At 35.8% G+C, this 18,812-nt stretch overlaps 1 long non-coding RNA gene across 1 annotated transcript; it reads right to left on the reverse strand.

The window, feature by feature from the left end:
• Positions 1–10,554: 10,554 nt before the first annotated feature.
• Positions 10,555–12,803, reverse strand: LOC126788383 (uncharacterized). The gene is made up of 2 exons (XR_007671360.1): positions 12,576–12,803; positions 10,555–10,951 (listed from the first exon to the last, which is right to left on the reverse strand). It is a non-coding gene; the product is annotated as an uncharacterized LOC126788383 (long non-coding RNA).
• Between the last annotated feature and the right edge of the window lie 6,009 nt (positions 12,804–18,812).

The following is an 18,812-nucleotide window of genomic DNA, read 5'->3' on the forward strand; positions in this document are numbered from 1 at the left end:
GCATGATATTTAGGTTGTTGGATTAAAGACTTATGCTAATAACACGTTTACTCTTTTATATGTAAGTTTCAAATTGCATGGTTGTTGGTTAAGTAGGTGACATGCTTAATGAATTCAATGTGCATGGCGTTGGAATTACATGATAAGATGAACATGTTAGATTTCGATTAGGACTGCTTGGAATTAATCGAATGTGTTAAGTGTCTATGTGCTTAGGTTACTGCTTAGAACCCTAGTTGCATGATCCAACCTTAGTTGTTCATGAGTAAGTATTGTGTGTTGGTTGGTTGATCACATGTATATATTAGGTTAGGTTTTATTTTATGTTTTTATCTTTGAATGCCGAACCTATATCAAAATCTTTATATCTCTTTGTGAATTCGTTGTTAATGTTTGTGATTCTATGCCCTGGTTTGATCCCCGGTTTGTAAACGATACCCTCTTGCTTTATACTACTTACGATGCTTACAGAGTTAAATATTGATGTCGAGTAATCGAGCCGAGCGTTCGCTTTTCACGGTATGTGACATACTTTGCTCGATTACTCGACATCAATATTTAACTCTGAATGTCGAAAAGCGAACGCTTGTGCCGTCGAAATACGCCCTTTTGATTGCGCATTGTGACTCCTCTTGCTGTCGACTGCGTTCAGAGCTTGCTAATTACGCTCACATCTTGTCAAGTTCGGCCTGCAAAGCTGCAGCCTTCTCGCGCTCGATTGCCTCGCACTGCTGACACTCGGCGAGGTCCTTTGCCATGTCTGCTAACCTTGCAGCAGCCACGGGGTCAGGCGTCGCACTAGTGCTTGCAACAGTCCCAGGGGTAGGGGTGAGAATTATGAGATCATTTGTGGAGGGTAAGGGATGGTTTAAGCTAAGGTATGTGATGTCATCCACTTGACTATCGGCCGGATTGGGTGGCAGAGAGTTGGGGGTGCTCATATCGGAATGCAGTTGCTTTGCGAGATGTTGCATGTGTATTACAGGAACTTTTTGTTACGGGTTCCCACTAACAGCGCCAATGTTAATGTTGTGTACTGCGCATTGGAAATACGTTCCACTACTCGTTCACTGAATACGTCGTGCTCTTATTCTCGTTCCTATCACAAGTAGCACAACTCGTCAGAGTGGAGACCACGGCGGCGGAGTCCTTAACTCTCTGATACATAAGTCAGGTAGATAGTAATTTCTATATAGTAACAGTAAATGGATTAGTTTTTTTCCCTCATGAGGTCAAGGGTTTGACCTTTTATGGTTGAGTTGAGGTAGATCATTCCCTTATCCTCCGATGTGGGACTAAGTCCAGTTGAGGTGCTTTCTAAAGCTCCCTTTAAAATGCGAGTAAGGGCGCCTCCGTAGTAGGTTCGAGTCGCGGGGTGGCTTGTTACACAGCTGGTGTGGCTGGCTTTCTACCGGTACTGTGGGGCTGGGTTGCTTTTGAGCCACAGTGTGCTAATAGTCACGCTGATTATGGTTGGGCATAAGCCTATGCCAACATATCCTAAATCCTAAACCCTATACTCTAAAACCCTATACCCAAAACTCTATACTCTAAACTCGAAATTCTAGTTCAAAATTATCAATACCCATGAAGGTTATTTCACAAATAATAAAAATATAATTTTGGTGTAATAAATTCATGTGTTAAAATATAACAAGTGAGGAGGACCACTCGACATTACTACATGGTTTTCCGGAAACACTGAAAAAAAATTTCGGATTGAATGGTTTGAGTGACCAGCAAGCAGGATTTGTTCAAGCATTAATTAAATGCAACATATGAACACCGAACTACACAAGGGAGCAGATACAGCCACCCTTAGAACGACACCAAACCGGACAAACGACACAACTCTGCAGGGAGCTGCAACTATGCGTGCAACCCTGAATCATGTCCAGCACGAGCCCTGCATCACATCAACATTCCCTTGTACTTCAATACTCACCCTCATGCGCAAGCTAGAGTGAAACGAGACCAAGCTTGATTAACAATCTCTCAAACTAAACAGAAGATAACAACTTGGTAAACACATCAACCAATTGATTACTGATTACTCACACTCATATGCATGTAATCATATCTAAAATATTGGAAATATGTTAATTCTCATGTCAATATTATGTAATTAATCTATCTTTATTTACGTTGTAGAAAATAAGCAAAAATTGTAAAATCGGGCGAAATTGAAGCAAAATAGATTTTCTGACAAAAGGACAAAATAACGAGGGGGAGTCAATCTTAGTCAATGCCGGCAAGTGAGTGGAATTCCCGTGGAATTGTATGCTGAATGAAAAATAAAAGGAGGAAATGGAGGAAATGAAGAGAGAAATTATAAAAGAAAAAACAAAATAAAAAAATAAATAAATTATGTTGCTGACATCATCACTCAATTATCAACCCAGTTTAGCCATGCCTTCTTCCCCTCTCCTTTTGTCTCATTCCCTTTATTCATGTGCCACTACGTGGCAGTCCTCCCTCTTTGCCTACACCAGCCCACACCCGAGAGCCTCTCTCCTTAATTAAAACCCTCATCTCTCTCTTCCCTCAGACCGAACCGCGGCCTCCTCCATTTCTTCCATCAATTCCGTTCCATTTTCCACACTCTCTCCGTTAAATTTTCACCACCTCTCAAGCAAGATTTTAAAGAGCTCACACACACAATCATCAAGTGGGTTTATATTTGTCTTTAGCAATTTGTGAGCCTATCTTGTGTCCCTCTCTCCTCTAAACATTTTTTCAAATTTTTATGTATTTGGTGATGTATTTATCAATGGGTAGTGACTAGTTAGATTTTGGGAGTTAGGATTTTGAAACTCTAACTCAAATGTTGTATAAATGTGGATGCTTTAAATGATATAAATGCAAATTTCCATTGTGTATTCTTTAAATCCGAATGTATTGGTCATAGAAGCATGCTTCTAGGCTTAGTCACCCTAGGAAATTATGTTGTGGGCAATTTTGATGATAGATTAATGAGTTAACTACTTGTTAGTCTTGTGGCATCTAGGATTTAAGCATGGTAACCATTAGCTAGCTTAATTGTAGCTAAGCTTTCTTGGGTCTCTATTATCTTGCACTCTCGGCCTCTAATTTTAGATGTTGCAGCCTTAGTCGGCGTAATACCCATATTAGAGAGTTGGTTGTGGCCTTCACCGGCATGATCAATACACCGTAAGGATAATTGGTCTAGTAGCCTTAATCGGTATTAGATACGGGACTTGCCACATTACAAAATACATGCATTTGTGACTTTATTATCAATATTTTGCAAGAAAGAGTTAGTGTGAATCACCCAAAACTCTCATTCTCCCCACTTGTTTGAATTTCATATTTGATTGGTAATTAGTTTTTTTTTAATTTATATTTAGTTTGTTCTTAATTTAGGAATCACTACATCAATCTCTCTCACACAAAAATATATACATCTCATTTGTGCATATCTATTTTAGGCTACAAGTTGGTGCTTGTGATTAGGCTTAGTGCGAACTAAGTTTACATTGACAAGGCTTGGTGCATTATTTGTTTTTAGTTTTTTTTGTCTATTTATTTTATTTTAAATTTATTTTTTTATGTGCTTTTAGTTGTCCTAGACCCAATTGTTAGATTATGTCCATTACCTAGCTAATTCCCGTGGTACGATAACTAAGGTCTAAATACTTCCTTTACTTGACAACGATATATTCGTTTTGCGTGAATTGTGTCCAAGTCAATCACAAGATCTAACATAAGTAGTAACAATCACTCATGTTTGAACTTGATCTCCGACAAAATGACAATCGACTTCAATATGCTTAGTGCGCTCATAAAACACAGGATTAAGTGCAATATGCATAGCCGCTTGATTATCACAATGTAACGTGATAGGGAGAGCACACTTAATACCAAGATCAACAAGCAATATTTTGAGCCAAATAAGCTCACAAGCAGTAGATGTCATGGCTATGTTCAGCCTCAGCACTAGAACGAGCCACAACTGTCTATTTTTTACTCTTCCAAGTCGTCAATTTTCCTCTAAAACAAGTGCAATAGCCTGTGGTTGATTTGCGATCTACCACATTGCCAGCCCAATATGAGTCATTGAATCCTTCAAGTTTGAAGTGATCATGTTTATGCATTGCAAATGCCTCTAGTTATTGAGCCTTTTAAATATCTAAGCAATCTCTTCACAAAGGTTCAAGTGATGAATAATAGGAGGATGCATGAATTGGCTAAGCAAGCTAACAACATAAGTAATATATTGCCGAGTGATTGTGAGATAAATGAGTCGGCCAACTAATTTTTCATAGGAGGTAACATCATGAAATGGTTCACCTGCATAATCAATCTTGTGATTGCAAGGTAGAGGAGTCTTTAGGGTTGCAAGATGCAAGATGCCATGTCAACTTCTTTCAATAGATCAATATCATACTTGCGTTGATTTAGGAACATTCCTGAAGCAGTGTGATCCATTTCAATGATAAGGAAATATCTAAAAGCTCCGAGATCTTTGATAGAGAATGCAGCATGCAAGGTACCTTTGAGAGCTTGAATTTCCTTCTCACAATCACCAGTGATAATAAGATAATCCACATAAACAAGAACAACAAGCTTACCAGCCTTTCCACTCAAAAAAAGAGATGAATCACCCGCACATATTTTGAATCCACACTTAAACAAGACAGAGCTCAATTTAGAGTAATAACCACAAAGAGATTACTTGAGGCCATAGATAGCCTTATGCAACTTACAGACAAAATTTGGTTCTTTTCACGAGGGTGTCTGGGTGGAAATTTCATGTAGACATCCTCCTCCAATTCACCATGAAAAAAAAAACATTTTTGAAATCCATTTGGTAAAGAGACCAACATGAATTAATAGTAACGGATAACAAGGCTTGAATAATGTTCATTTTGGCTACATGAGCAAATGTCTCTTTGTAGTCTACACTAAATGTCTGTGTGAAACCAAGTGCCACTAAGCGAGCTTTACATCTCTCCACTTCACCATTAGAGTGAAACTTGACCTTATAAAGCTATCGAACACCAACAACTTTCTGTCATTTATGTGTAGAAACAACACTCCAGGTTTTATTGTTATCCAAAGCTTGCAGTTCATCTCTCATAGCTTTCTTCCATATTTCTGACTCAGTTAGCTTTTGCAAAATTTCGTGATTCTAAAATATTGCTGACTTTATTAATGAAAGAATAGTAAGATTTAGATGCATGTGTAGGAATAACCACATTTCCCAGCGGATGTTTAGGCTTGAAGAGTTCAAAACCTTGCAATCTAGCTAGAAGATTCCTAGTTTGACTCCTTCTTGGAGAAGGTTGTTCCTGAGCTGTACTATCTGCATGATCAGAATGAGTAACATCATCAACATAAGATTCATTTTGTTGATTTTTATCAGTGTATAAAGGAGAGTGCGTCTGAGATGAGGATTGCAAAACTGTAGGCTCTCTTGCAAAACCATCTACAGACCTTCCTGCAGAACCCTCTGCAAGACCCTCTACAGGACCTCCTGCGGGCCTAGCTGCAGGCACATCTTCAAGCACGTCAAACAGCTCCCCTGTAAATCATTCTAATATTAGGTTTCTGTCTTTTTCTCTGTTTTTTTCTTTTCTTTTTTCAGCCTCAATCTATTCAATCTTTCTTTCTCCCTTCTCTAATTCATTGATTTAATTGCATAGTTTAAGATCTTTTTCTCACATTAATTTGATTAACGCTATTATCTTTCCGATCTACACCTAATTAACAACCTACCATGTAGTTATTTGTTAGTTGGTCTTCTTTTATGATATTTGTTTCTCCATTCAGTTGTTTGTATGTGACTGCTTGTATATATGACTACTTATTGTGAATGTTTTATTCAGGATTCAGGTTTCAAGGCGAGGCTGATCTAGATACACAGGGGACGAGTGGACGACTATAGTCATGCAGTCTGGTCATGGGGAAGATTAGAAGCCTCAACTACAAGATGAAGGAAATGTGTGTGCTAGTTAGTAGTGTCTTTCAAGAACAATTTAGCTACTAACCTTTGTAAAACATATATACATGTATATATGTATATACATGTATATATATATTTATGAACCTCTTTTGTAAATTATATTATATAGTATTTTTTAGACAAAATACTGGTCACTCCTCAAATTTTTAGTAATTCGACAATTTAGTCTTTCATGTTTCAATTTCAACTGATCACTCCTTATACTTTCAAATTTTAAACAACTTGGTCATTCTATTAAGTCTCCGTCTAATTACACCGTTAAGTGGTTTTTTCCCTCTTATGTGATGTTTGCCAAGTCAACAACTTAAATGTGCAATTGGACGGGGACTTAACGGAATGACCAAATTATTTAAAATTTGAAAGTATAATGAGTGATCAGTTGAAATTGAAACATGAATGACTAAACTGTCGAGTTACTAAAAATTTGAAGAGTGACCAGTATTTTGTTTTATTTTTTTGTGATTTTTTTATTGAATAATGAATTTGATTGATATGCAAGTTTTCCTTAGTTTAATCTTCTATTGGAAACATATAAAACCTTGCTTAATTGAAGATGCGACAAATTTGGGTTTCACAGCGTGTTGTCGCTTAATGTGTTTTACCGATTGTCAAAAAAAGTGATATTAGAAGGTGGTCGCAAATTGGGACCTTGATAAAAGTATACGAGACAAACAAAGAAGTCTCACATATACTTTTATCAACATATACATATGTCTCGTATACTACAAATTACAACAAACAAAAAGTCTCGCATATAACATTCTATGACACAAACATGTGGCTCACATAATGTCATTTGCAGGGAAACAATTGAGTCACATATTGAAAATATGAGAAACATACATGCCTTACAGATTAAATATACAACGCAAATAAAGCCTCGTATAGTAAAATAGCAACAAATATAAAAGTCTTGCATATATTTTTTATAACATACCTCTGTCTCTCGCAATATATCATATGTAAGGAAGCAATTACCTCACATATTGAAAAAAACGACAACTGTATATTTTTGTCTCTTTTGACAATCAGTGTAACACTTTAAGCGACAACCGATTGTGATAATTCAAAGTCGTCACATTTTCCATAAAGTGAGGGATCTAGCCTTCTTGCGACAACTTTGGGTTGTCGCCAAAGACCTTTTATGTTGTAGTGAAAAGAATTTCCCTCATCGAATCTAACATCTCGAGATACAATAAATTTTATCGAAGTGGGATCATAGCATTTATACTCTTTCTAAGATGGAGAACAGCCCAAGAAAACACACTTCAAAGCCCTAGGATCAAGCTTGTCTCTATGATGAGACTGAATATGCACAAAACACACATCCAGATATCATGAGATGATCAATGCTAACATTCTTCTCTTTAACACAGAAAAATGAGATTTGAACTTCAACACCCTTAAAGGCAATCTATTGATGATATATGTTGCATGCCGTCTGAATTGAAAAAGACCAAAATCTTTTTGAAACATTTGCCTGAATCATGACAGCTCTAGTCTTTTCCAACAAATCTCTTTTTTTTTTAGAAACATCATTTTGATGTGGAGTTCCAACACAGCTTGTTTGATACAAGATACTCAATCATGATTTTTGGATGTGTATTGCATACCATTATCTGATTTTAGCATGCATTTTGCTTCTTGAAAAAATGATTTTAAACCAAGTTATGAATATCTGTGAAACTTTTCTTAACTTCATTTTTGGGTTTCAACAAGTACATAAAAGTAGTTCTGGAATAATCATCAATAAAGGTTACATAGTATCAATAGTCATTAGAGTGCATAAGCTCAAAGTCTCAAACTCTCTAGATTTGGTAATAAATAAGAGAATAAATTTCAGCATCGATACCTAAGCTCTTGTAGCAATGTCAATGTAGTACCAATACTCCGAGTTGTACCAATGTAGTACTCAAACTCGTAATTCACTAACAACAACGGGTCTGAGGCCAATTTATGTCACGGCTCCGTCTTTTGTGTCACGTGTTCCATACGTGATCACAAAAAAGATATTTACCTAAATAACCCTATGTGTATTCTCATTACACTTTGGAACACCTCACCACCACCGTGCCGCCTCCTCCTCCTCCACCTCCTCTCATCTCTCACGAGCTTCCATATATGCCCAGTCGCAAGCTTCAAGTGTTGCCCTGCCAACAACCATCCTGTCCTTTTTCTCTTTCCCACTCCTTTCTATTTCTTCCTCAATCTTTGATCATTTTTTTCAAGCTCTCTCTCTCTCTCTCTCTCTCTCTCTCTCTCTCTCTCTCTCTCTCTCTCTCTCTCTCGTTGTAATCTTTTTGTTTCTTTCTCCCTATATAATACGTCTTCATTAAGATTTTTGACTTTCCTCCCTAGTGGTTGGGTAGCATTAACTTGTTGAGATGATTTTCGGTTGTTTGTTTATGCCATTTTCATCAAAATCTTCCTGTCTATGGTAATTGGACGATATTGATCCAGTTCATTCCACATAGTCTTCAAACTTCCAAGATATTGCACAAAAAAAGAGCTACGTCGTTGCAGCTCAGACATCTCTCTCTTGAGCTCAAAGATACTTGCAACATTGTTTAAGTCACCATATAAGTCTTTGACTTATTTCCAAATTTGAAAAGCAGACTCAGCATAACCAAAGATTTCACGCATCTTTGGCTCCATGGAAATTAATATCCATGCTATTAAAAAATTATCTTGAGCGAACTATGCATCGTACTCACATGCTAAGGTGAAAGGAATTGTAGATGAGCCATCAATGGAGCCAAGCAACCTTTTCCCTCTAAGTACATGTTTGATCTCTCTCGACCAATACAAGTAGTTGAACTTATTAAGAAGAGTTGCAATAAGCCGTATGTTGGTGTTGGAATCATTCACCTTAGTTGCTGATGACGCAGAACTTGAAGCAAAATACCTTTTCTCATTGGCACCTCCAATCGTGATGTACTAGAGTGAAGATCAAGAAGAAAATGATGAAATGAAAATGGAAACAAAGTGCAGAAACATGTCCTAATCGGAAGCCTGCTCTGATCCCATGTTGAAATATGAACTGAGAATATGAATGAGATGATTTGGAGAATTTTCCAATATGTATTTTCAGTTGTAGATACAAGGTTACAAGAGATGACAAAATAGCAAGAAAAAAAAAAGGAAATCTAACCACTCTAACATACTCTAAAACAGTAAAAGACTACAACTAGGACTAAACAATCTTTGTAAGGGATGGATTGAATGGTTTGAGTGACCGGCAAGCATGATTTGCGGAGAGAAAATCTACAAATTTGTTCAAGCATTAAACGCAGCTTATGAACACCGAACGACACAAGGGAGCAGATACGTACGACCACCCTTGCTTAGAACGACACCAAACCGAGCAAATGACACAACTCTGCAGGGGGCTGCAGCCATGCATCAAGTCCTGCACAAGCCCTGCATCCACATCAACATTCCCATGCACTTCAATAAGAATTCATTACACCTACATCAAATAAAATTATTTCAAAATTTATTCAGAAGAAATGTACATATATAATTATATCATTTATAGGCATTCAGATCAGACTACTGAGTCTAATTTATATGCACTTAATTAGATACTTCATTGATTCCATTAGTTAAATATGCTTATCAACCAATATAGATGCCTGGTAGGTGGTACCATCTGAATCTCCCAAGTCCCAAATAACATTAGTTGCGTCCCTGTAAGATCTAATCTATAGTGTTCCTATACTCATTAGTAATTTACACTAGGCATTTTGCCCGCGCTTTGCTGCGGGTTTACACGGCTAAAAACTAAGTAAATGGAGTAAAATATGAAGATAAGACTTTGAGTATAAAAAAATGAAATGGTCTAGTATTTATACAAAAGAAACTGTGTAAACTATATTGGAGTAACATAAAAAGCTTTGCATCTAAAATCCCTCTAACCACCATGTCCCTAAACATTAAAATTACTCTAGATTCGTAAATTCTCTTGCTCATCAAAGCGTTGTTTAAACCAAATAAACTATTTGCCTCATTGTTCATCTTGAATCGTCATGTACATGTAGCTGTGTTGTGAAGAAAAAAGTATGAGCAAGCAAAGAAAAAAATTTCGAATGAGCATAAATATGAAATTCACGAATTACTGCATATATTGTTGTGAAGGCTCAGAGCAGTAGCCATATAGCCGAACCAAGTACATGCGATGCAGAGAGCCAATGTTGTTGATTTCAGTTATAATTAAACTCTCTCTATGAGACGAAACTTTCTCAAGTTTTTTAACTGCAAGAAAAGTACTGTCTACTAAATAACCACAACTGTAAAATATCGCTTCTGCTGAGTTGTAGAATATATAATATACTTTAATTGTTATAACTTTTTAATTCTATGAGTGTAGTTAGCTAACCTCACCGAACCCCGCAGCTTTCCGCAGACGCAACCCAACATCTATCTGTTGTCACAAAAATGACCAAAAGAAGAAATGTGCATTTTTCCTGTGACAAAGGGATAATGATTTAGATCTTGTTCTACACCACATGACAAATGGATAATCATTACATATAATGATTTAGCCAGTACAGAGAAAACTGATGATATAATGTTAAGTTCCTCAAATGATAGGATGTGATATATTCAGATGTAAAACAATAGTAGTTCACCTCATCTAACTTGTTGTGTTACTGCTAACCAATGTCAATGAGCAAAGCAGACATCTTATTACAGCCAGGTAACATCTCATATATGTAACTTAAAAAAAACAAACTCACAACAATTCAAACCTCTTTATAATTCTTCAAAACCATTATGAAATTACAACACCCCTGGCATCATCCCCAAATTGGTTAGACACAAAGATCTAGGTTATCTAGAGCCACAACCAATGATCTGCAACTATACCACCCGTTCTGCAATTCCACCGCCGCTTTCATTATTCCCAAAAGCACGTTCCTAAAAAAATTCATTCTTGTAGATCGTCGGAGTCCAGACGCCATCCTGCAACAAAAACCATAATTTAAGAACAAAATGAAGAATCCTATGAAACACAAACCAAGTAAATAGACTGATACCATACTGTGTTAGAAATTAAGCTCAGTTAAGTTTTCAGTCATATTTAGGAAGATTCTACCACTACAATGCCTGATGTGCCTATTCCCACATACAATTATATTGTTCTTATTTAGAGTATCTCAGTTGCTCCTTCTAATTTTTATTTTTTTCTAAAGAATTCAAGATTCTAATAAAGACAGTAATGACATTCTTTTCTGTTTTTTTTTTCTTTGGACCAAATTATGACAAAAGGGATTCTTCCCTACCAATCTTTAAGCATCCATGACCAAAAGCTTTTGTCCAGTCACTAACAGACTCTGATCAAAGCAATGTGGGAAATGACTACATAACATGATTCAGTCTCAAAAGTCTACAATGGCATCTCCTCAAACACCTATGTGCATGTGCTAATTAAACTCATGTAAGAATTTAAATATATATGCATTTTTATATATCTCCTACTTAGAGAATGAACAAAGACATAGGCATGTCTTGTATTTTCGAATTTGCATTTGTATGCAAACTGTTCTTGATTTGTTTGTTAGATTTGATTCTACAAATGCAGTCATCTCAGAAAAGAACTCAAATGTTACTGCTCATAGAGAAAACAAACACACTACTCATATAAAGATTAAAGAGAAGTAGGAGAAATTCCACATCAGAGTGTCAAAAACTAAAGGAGGACAATAGCATCATGGGAAAAACAATTGGGCATCATAGAATAATGAATTGGACATGGCTAACCATAAATGCTTTCCCTTTGTGCTTTCCACAAAGCAAACTTGAGAACGAATATGACAATGGGATTTGGATGCCTTAGAGATTTAAACGTCTGTATGAACTTAAACAGTGTTTGCTTTACACAAAATGAACTTCCCAGATAATGATCAGACTTCAGTAATGCATCAACAACAGAAGAATATATGTGGGCTCCGAGTTATTCAAAGCGAACCTTTGTAAGTCAGATATAAAAACACAAATACCAAAATCCATAAAAATCATAAGAAATCAATAGAGATAATCTAATAATTGATCGAGTTAATTTTTAATTGATAAGAAACACTAAAACACATAATTCAGAATCACCTTCAATGCAAGAAACTACAGGGATCATTTAAACTTTAGGCCAGATCCAAGATCATGCGTTTTCATTTACTTTAAGTTCAAAGCATCTAACTGCTAAGTAAACAAATGTAGAAGCTTTTCCCACCTCTAAGTATCTGTAGCACATCCAAAATACAACCCCAACATGGCCGATCATTTTGTATATCAAATTTCTTACAAGGAAAACAAACTGTATAATCAGAGGACTTGAGCACTGATTTCAATTGAACCAAAATAATCAGCATGAACTAATCAAACAATGAACTAATTGAAATTAATTTCAACTCCAAGTCCGAAACAAAATCAATACAACCCAAATAAAACTATTAAAGCCGACATCAAGTCGGGATAGTCACCATATGAATAAGAAATTCTTACAATCCATCTCCAAGCACAGACAACAACAGTAAACATGCAGGAACCAATCACCCAGAATAAGAAATTGAAATTTAATGGAGAACCTAACCTTGATGAGGCACAAATTGAAAAGGCGGAGGTCGTCCAAATCAAGCCGGCTTCCAGTTAATATAACCATGAATGGGGTATGGTGAAAACCTAAAGTTGTCGAGAAATAGATTAAGAATAAAGCTTTATTGCCGGTATGAGAGAAGAAATTAAGTGGGGCATGCGAGAGTGTCGAAGAATTGAAGAGAAGGGTGGCGAGGCTCTCTAGAAGAAGAGAGAGAATTGAAGAGGACAGTGAGGCTTCTAGAGAGAAGCAAAAAAAAAGATGTAGAAGATATGAGAAGATAGTAGAAGAAAGGAGGTAAAATCGGAAATTCACTGTATATTTTTATATACACAATAAGAGGAAGGAAGACAAAATAGGTAATTCACTGTATATAATATGAACAATACCCGCTTAGGAACAGTAGCACTGCACTGTTGCTACTGTTCCTAACCTAACACGCCTATAATATATAGTAAATGATCAGAAAACTTGGCATATTCTAATGGGCCTGATGTACCAACTCCGACCACCCAATAGTTTCTGACTTTGTAAACACAAGATCTCCAAGAAGATGACCTGGTTTTTAACTTGTTATCATCTTGCATATGTCTGTCATGCAACCTCCATATTAGAGTTTGATTGTGCTTAATTACTTCTCAATCAATAAAAAAACTAGTGCGAAAAGCAATTTAACAGAAAAGAATATACCAAAATTGAACTTTCATACCAAGAATAGCGCATCGCATAATGAAATGCGTCTCAGAGATGTCCATAATTAATGACAGGCTCCACCACTACGTTTTGCATACGAAGCATGAAAGAGATACACAAAACCTAATTATTCACTACCAAATAAGAATTAAAAACGTGTCTCAAGACCAAGAGAAGAAAGTGATGAAGGAAATAGTCTAGTTAGCTGCTTCCCACACGCGTCAGAAGTACACTGAATGGAACTCTCTCGATCGATCTGTTATGTATAGGGGTAGGGTTTTGAACGATAAACGTGTCCTGCGACCAACGGCCAGGCCGGTGTGTGGAAGCAAGTTTTAGGTCGTTGGACGATTAAGGTTTGAAAGACAAAACTTTTGTTTTCTGATAAAATCTTATCATTATTTCATTCTTAATTGATTTGAGGATTCAATTGCTCGAAACAATGCATGGCCGGCGATACATAGTCATAAATATAGATCCTACCATATATAGTTTCAATCCCAACTGATATTCGATCCTTTTTCATATGTATGTGTTACAGTAATCTGTTCGTATTATGTTTCATATAAAACTGGATATCATTCTCACCTTGATAGATCAATCTATCCAATGACCTCAAATACTATACCTATTTATTGTTTTGAGAAGAAAGTACTATACCTATTTAGATACATTATTATATATGAAAATAGATTATTGTTGACAATATGTAACATATATATCATATACAAATTCATAAATTAGTATTGAATGGTGTATCAGTGTACGTATGTATATATGTTTACATGCATCATGTTCTGTTTTAGGAAAAGTGAAAGTTATATATATATAAGCTAGTATGTTGCAGTAACGGGCAATTGTTTGATACATTTGACTCAGACGCACCATATATCTGAAATTTCAAGGCCCGGACCTGATATATTACTAGTTGAGTCCAGGGCGGATACAAGGCATTGCCTGGTGGGGCTTAAGCGCACCCAAATATTTTGGGGTTTAAAAATAAATTAGTTATATATTATTATTTTTGTGGTATTTATATTTGTTTTCAGCCAAATTTTTCGTAATTATACTCATTCTACACCTCTGGTCTTTGTAATTTCCCACAACCCTCCCTTCTTGACGCAGTTCACACCGTGTTCGTTATTGAACGTGAAGATAAAGTGATCTTCCCAGCGCCGTTTTGGTTCTATTATGTCTTCTAGTTTTTGATAAATATATATATTGTAAAATAATTTTCTTCTTCTTAAATAATCAAAATTTCTTAAGTAAAAACTCATTTAATTATTTTCTCTCTATTTATTAATTTTTTTCTTCTATTGTTTAAGTACGAGTTATTGAGGTTCAATCTAATCAATTTGAAAAGAAAAAATTAGTGCGTTTTTCTATGATTTTTTATTTTAATAATATTCTTCTATTTGCATTCACGCTCATTTTTAATTTAAAAACTTATTAACATTTACAGTTTACATGATTGTAGCGGTAAAAAATTATTTTTGACTTCAATTAAATTTAAACCCCACCTCATGTCTAAATCCTGAATCCGACACTGCTTGAGTAAAGTGTCAAACTTATATAATGTAGAATTTAGAAGTATTAGAGATATATACAAACCTGGTGTGACTAGTGTGTTTTCTTATCTTTTTGTTTACCATCCTTCGGTCTTATCATTAGAGATATTGCATTGCTGGAAAGACGTACCAGTCATTGACTCAATGTCACGTCAGTAGAGAACGTAGCTTCAAGGATTAGCATGTAAGTTTCTCCATTTCATCCTTATAAGAACAGCACTATTCACAGTACGTACTCTACATCAGAAGGCCTGAAGTAGCGCCATTGTTTTGAACTAGGATTTTTACTTATAACTGTAAGAACTAAGAACCTTTCTGCCTTTCTGTAGAGTGAATTATTAATCCTTTATATCTTTGAAAATATTACGCATACAAGTTATATAGTAATCAAAGTTAAACCGAATATATTGTTGCTGCACGCATTCACGTAGCCGGCTACGCCACGGGTGCACGGAAGAAAGGGCTTAGGAGTTTCTTTAAAAGCCACCTAAGATATCAGATTTGAGAAAGCTGATCCAGCCTTACGATCCTTAACTGAACGTTTCACTCGATCATACTGCTAACAAGTAACAACGTACGATTAATCATCGTATTCAGGAGGTTGGCGATATCAATCATCAATGAAACAAAAACACTTGAGAATAAGTGATATCTTCATCCTAGCTAGGTAGGATGACAAGATGAACAATATGTACATGCATGCATGATGCACCGGTAGCGATGGTGAGAACTTAAATCACATGCATCTGCGTCGACAACATATATGACGTCATAGGCTGATAGGCATTGCATATGCATGAGATGGGAGCTATGTAATAAGATGATCGTGATAGGTTGATCAAGTGAATATTTGCAGCTCATAATGTACTACTTTTTTTTTTTGCATTGACAGAATGTACTACTTATTAAGGTCAAGTTTGTGAAACCGTTGCTTGATGATTATTGCCGGCCATAAGACAGGCTTAGCTTTCTGTTAGTTTTCCTGTAATTACTGTTTAGTCTGTTTACAGATGGATGAAACTAATACACGTACCAGATTAATATCATCAAGCATGTGTTCTTGTGTTGTGTCATTTGCGTGTGTACGTTAGACTACAATGTACTTTAATTTATACTTATTTATAAAATGGTATATACAATAATACATGCTACAAGTGTTTCTTTCTTTTGTTCTTGGATTCTCAATATCCTGAGAACCCCAGCAATCTTAGAACCAAGAGAAGAATTGGGCCTATGACCACCATACATGTTTTGCAATTTGGGAAAAATCTATTGATAACAGATCCACAAAAAGAAATTTAATTGATCGATCAAAATGAGCTCCAGTTCTCCACCATCTTTTGACCCAAAAAAAAACACCATCTTTTTCAAGAGAAAAAGTTTTTAGAAAATTCTATAAACAAAGTCCCACTATAAAATATCCAAAATACTGAGATAGAGAGTGGTTGGTAAGCCATGAGTGAGAACTTTTGTTGTTGGGTATTAATCAAGAACTATTCCAACGAAAACCTCACATAAGAAACATGAAAGAAAACCACTAGAAAGTGACAACGGGTCTAAAACTCGGTTATATGGGTCTCGACGGGCCTCACACGCGTCCGAGTGTTAGTGGGTCGGGGTAAAAGGGTTTATTCGTAGGGCTACGTGTCAGGCAATAAACGGCTAGCTGCTTGGCGGCAGGTTTAGACCGTTGGGCTGTTAAGCTTTGAAAAGGAATATCTTTGTTACTATTTCATGTCAATTTCCTCCATCAAAATCAAGCACACAAGAAACCCGTAGCGCTTTTTGAGTCTAGATGCCAAGTTACCATCAAATAATAGTTATTGATAGGGATAATGATGATGGCTAGTTATTCGATTTTAAAGTGCCAATGGAATTTCATTGTGGTGTCATGTACTTGTTTTAGGCTGATCTTTTAGTGGTCTGCTATGTACGCCTTGCTTTTCGATGAGTATATGTATATGATTCGGACTTGGTAACTTGGTAACTTGGTTAATTTCGAGTATAAATATTACGTCCTTGATTAATTCAAGTACGCCAACCATCATTTCTTTATCTCTTTGTTAGGTGGTCATATGTTACAATTTTAACTGACGATGGTTTAATACTGATTAGATTATCAATTTGCTTCTTATATATTATTTTTTCAATTTATTCAGGAAATAAGTCTCGCTCGAATCCCTTCAAGGGAGTTTTTTTTTTCTTAAAGAAGAATCCCCTTATGGATGATAAGCTTTGCACTATTTTAAGTAAGAAAGAAATTTAGCAGCCCAGGATTGGTTAGCTCTAGCTGACTACAGCCATTCATGTGATGACACGCATCTACTTTTGAGATTTTTTATTGTTGTTGAAGAAGATAACGGAGAGACTGGGTAAACCCAAACACTTCACTCAATTCTAGAATTTAGCCTTCTACATTCTTCTGGGCAAATCGAAGAACTCATTTGCATCCAACCGCCTCTCTAACTTCTCAGGCCTCCATCTAAGTACGTCGCTGCCAACAATGGGGATTTTCAGTTCGTTTAGGTCCCAACTTCTCTCTCAATTCAAATTCAAAAACAAAATTCAATTATGTAGATATCGGTGCGAGTTGAAATTGTTTTGTTGTATGATTGAAGTTCTGATTATTATTAAATCAAACAACCCTTTGATTAGTTGAAAAAAAGATTAAACTGGAGATGCTAGAGACTCAAGGAGGGTAGTTATTAGGGCTTTCACACGCAGCATAGCAACTTTCAAGTTTTATTGAACTAATGAAAGAAGCAGATACATACGTACTTCCATATGTTTCCAATCACGCAGAATTGCAAAAGGTTTTCAAGTTTCAAGCTTGAAGTTTTTGGGTTTAAAGAGAAGTCTCTCCGTTATCTCATTTAAAAAGCATAAATAATTTGAAATAAAAAAATCGCGTGTCATCACATGAATGGCTTTAGTCATATAGAGCTGACCTTGCTTGGTCTGCTAAGTTTCTTCTTTTAAGGAATCTTCAAGACTAGGAAGAGGATGTTAGGTATAGGAAGCTTTGCTTTACAAACATTTAGGAAAATTTAGATCAAATTAGCAGATAGATTACTGATTTTCTGTTGTGATAAGGGACTAAAATGCATGCATAGAAAAATGTATGTGTTATGCATGCATCTATAACGGATTGGTAATCTTCGGAAAAAGAATTATCATATATGCGGAACCAACTCGATTTACACTTTTTTTATCATGCAAAACTTAATTAGTTAGTCGAATGGTTTGCAAGTCTGTTAACATTCATGCACACATTTAGCATGCTTTTTACAGAAATACTTTCGTACTTGTTTACAAAGATTATATACGTGGAATCAAAGAGATTTGGAGTTATCATGTGATCTAAATGTCTAATAATGATATATGCAAATCTTATATGCCCCGGTCAAATCAAATAAATGAATAAATTAGGAGCAGTTTCATAGAATCAAAATAGCAGTTTTTAATTTGATCTTGCTCTAAGTACGTATCGGTAGCTCTTGTTTGGGACTAATAAGGGATCACCATATATGTACCTCTCAAGTATTCAGCATCAATCTGCCAAAATCAGTTCTTCTAAATCGTAATCAAACTTGGATATTAGAAATAAAGTAAAAACAATTTGAAAATGTTCTTGCAGTAATTCGAAAGCCTGCGTATTCAGCGACTTAACCATTCGCATGGTCGGCATGCATGCATCGAGTTTCTTACATATCAATAAAACTCGCTTAATTGCATAACCATGTTAAGTACTATATATAGACTCGCACTAAGAATAAGTGATGGTGTCGGATCAAACGTGTGGGAAGAGTAAAGTACAAGGCATGTATCATAATACAATATTATCTTGCTCATCTGTAATCTTTATTTTTTACAGTGTTATCTTGCTCATCTGTAATTTTAATTGTATGTAGTTTAAGATATAAGTTTGATTGAAATTCATACTATCCCCGTGATCTTATAAAAGCATCATGAG

Source organism: Argentina anserina, chromosome 3 (assembly GCF_933775445.1).
Source record: "Argentina anserina chromosome 3, drPotAnse1.1, whole genome shotgun sequence".
NCBI classification, from domain to species: domain Eukaryota; kingdom Viridiplantae; phylum Streptophyta; class Magnoliopsida; order Rosales; family Rosaceae; genus Argentina; species Argentina anserina.